Source organism: Nansenia antarctica (genome assembly GCF_963989245.1).
Source record: "Nansenia antarctica genome assembly, chromosome: 3".
NCBI lineage: Eukaryota > Metazoa > Chordata > Actinopteri > Argentiniformes > Microstomatidae > Nansenia > Nansenia antarctica.
The window spans coordinates 33,883,971-33,887,265 of record NC_137688.1 but is presented as its reverse complement, the minus strand read 5'-3'; positions in this window follow the sequence as shown (position 1 = coordinate 33,887,265).

Genomic DNA, 3,295 nt, shown 5'->3' with positions numbered 1-3,295 from the left:
AGATCAATCTGAACCTGGATAGCAATAAAGAATCAGAATCATTCTGATCCAGATTCAATTTTTTGGAACAACTGGGCCCAGGGTACCATGGTTACAGCTGATGGAGAATAATCAATAAAGTTGAACTCATCTTATAGAACAGGTTCGAGAGAAATATGTGATCTGAAATATGAGCGCTAATGAGTGCTGTTCCAAGCCATGCATGGTAAATCTTCTGTCTGTGACCCTTCTGACTTCTATGAGAAGTCTTGGTTATACCTCCTCCACCAATCACAGCCAGGGAACCAGCAGGCCTCCACCAACCACAGCCAGGGATCCCCCCCCCCCCACACTCCTCCTGAAGGCACCTGGCCAGCCATGCCAACATGCACACGCACGCACAGTACTCTCACACACACACACACACACGCACACGCACAGAACTCTCTCTCACACACACACACACACACACGCACACACACACACAGTACTCTCACACACAGTACTCTCACACACACACAGTACTCTCTCTCACACACACGCACACACACACAGTACTCTCTTCCGCACGCACGCACACGGAAAGTTTCCACCTTTGCATCCCGTCCGAGGTTTTTCTCTTCCCTTCACGACCTGCCAGCTCCATTTCATTGAGTCCCAGGTTGGCGTTTGCATGAGGCGCATCCAGGGAAATGACCGGCCTCAGGTATCAGGACGCCGTGACCTCATAGGCAAACAAATGCTGATAATTGAGCGTGTCTTGAGGTTATTGGAGGCTGCTGGAGGTTACTGGAGGCTGTTGGAGGCTATTAGAGGCTGTTGGAGGCTATTGAAGGCTGCTAAAGGTTACTAGAGGCTACTGGGGGCTATTAGAGGCTACTGGGGGCTATTGGAGGCTACTGGAGGCTGCTGGAGGTTACTGGAGGCTGCTAGAGGTTACTGGAGGCATCATGGCTTCTCTCTCTCTATCATCCTCCAATTCCTACCTCCACTAGCCTCCCCTGGTGTATATGAATGTGTGTTGTTGATATGAATCCTGGGTTAGGGTCAGGGTCAAGGTCAGGGTTAGGGTTAAGGCAATGATCAGGGTTAGGGGTCAGGGGTCAGGGTGATGTCCCAGAGACCAAACGCTCCAATAGCAGGATGAAGCTTTATTCTGTTCTTACTGCAGTAAACAGTTATGTTTATATACTTCAACACCATTTCACTTAACAAATAAAAATAGCACAAGACAATTTGACATGCATCTCAGGTAAACAGCTACTTAAGTTGAAATTAACAATAATAATAATAATAATAAATATACACACACACTCACACACCAGTATTTCCCAGTACCAAAACATTGGGGTTACCAAAGTAACAAAACAAATAAATACAACAAACATGGCGGGATGTTGCACCATGTTTAGTTTGTAGAAACTGATCTCTGGAGTTTCACTTTTCCTTTTCCTATAAATAAAAACCTTTAGCCATCATGATCACCCGAGGTGAACAGCACACGCCATGGAACACACCCCAGAAACCAGATCAACAGACAGACAGACAGACCTGTCACACAGAGCCACGCCCCCTCCCAATACAGACACACCTGTCACACAGAGTCCCGCCCCCTCCCAGTACAGACACTCCTGTCACACAGAGCCCCGCCCCCTCCCAATACAGACACACCTGTCACACAGAGCCCAGTAAGGAAGTTGATGAAACAACTGACATGAAATATAACTGACAGGTAATATCCTAACTCTCCTCTAGTGAGTCACAGCTCTCTGTCTTGGTTCTGTGCCTAGGTTCTCTGTCTTGGTTCTGTGCCTAGGTTCTCTGTCTTGGTTCTCTGTCTTGGTTCTGTGCCTAGGTTCTCTGTTCTGTGCCTAGGTTCTCTGTTCTGTGCCTCGGTTCTCTGTCTTGGTTCTGTGCCTAGGTTCTCTGCCTTGGTTCTGTGTCGAGGTTCTCGATCTAGGTTCTCTGCCTAGGTTCTGTCTTGTACCGTCATCCGTAAACCTTTATTACATGTCTCATTACTCAGTCATCTGTACATCTCACAGCACCATCATCTTTAACATGAAAAGGCAGCTTGTTTGTTCTCCTTCACCCTAAGAAGAGTGTCAGGCTGGGGGGGGGTGTCTGGGGTGGCTGGGTTGGGTCTCTGGGGTGGCTGGGGGGGGGGTGTCTGGGGGGTCTTTGGGGGGTGTAGCTCTGTGGTGGCTGGCTGGATGGAGGGGGGGGGGGGGGTCCCTGGCTTGGCTGGGGGGGTCTGGGAGGGCGGGTCTCTGGGGTGTAGGGCTGGGTATCGCCACTGATTTCCCAAAACGATTCGATTCCGATTCACAGCTCCCGATTCGATTCGATTCGATTCCGATTCGATCTAGTTACAATATACATTTTTTGCTTGAATATGAAAGAGATTCTCCGAACTAATGCTATAAATGGTTCAAGGAACCCTATAACATGTAGCATTGTTAAACATATCAATGAATTGACTCCAAAGCAGTTACATGAATGTACTTTTTATGACTTTGCTTTTGTCCAGCTCATCTCTATCGTCACATTTTTTAAATCCAAAATGCACCCAGACATCTGACTTTAAGCCTGGTGGTGACTTGAGTGTCCCTGCCATCGCCATGTTTTTAGATTTTAGTGTTGAGACCTCACGTTGCGTGAGATATGATAAATTATTTTAGCGCGAGATCTGGCCACGAGATCTCGTTGCGGGTTGAAGCTGCAAGCAAAAAAAAATGAATCAATAATCGCTCATTTAATGAAGATCGATTCAGAATCGGGAAATCGATTTTTTGAACCCAGCCCTACTGGGGTGGCTGGGGGGATCCCCCCTCCAGCCAGGTGTTGCTATGGAGGCCAGTCTAGAGAGAGAGAAGGTTCTAGAACTCCAGAGAGAGGATTCTAGAACTGAGCTCCTCAGATGGGGGTGTTCCAGAACGGAACGGCCCAGATAGAACAGAGTGTTCTAGAAACGGAACAAGGGGGCGGGGTTTGGACACGTCCTCGTACCATCAGGTAAACGCACCCAGGCTGTACCGCAAGTCAACTAATACAAACACCAACACAAACAAACAGGCATTTCCAGAAACACACTTTTAAGCATCTTTAACACTCAGTAGGTACAGAAGTCTCACCCTCCCTCCCTCCCTCCATCCCTCCCTCCCTCTATCCCTCCCTCCCTCCATCCCTCCCTCCTTCCCTCCCTCCCTCCCTCCTTCCCTCCCTCCGAGAAAGAAATGGAAGGGTGAGCTTAAAACAGGGACGGTCCACGTTCAGGATAATAAGTCGTACCATGAAACACCACAGTGTCCTTTAG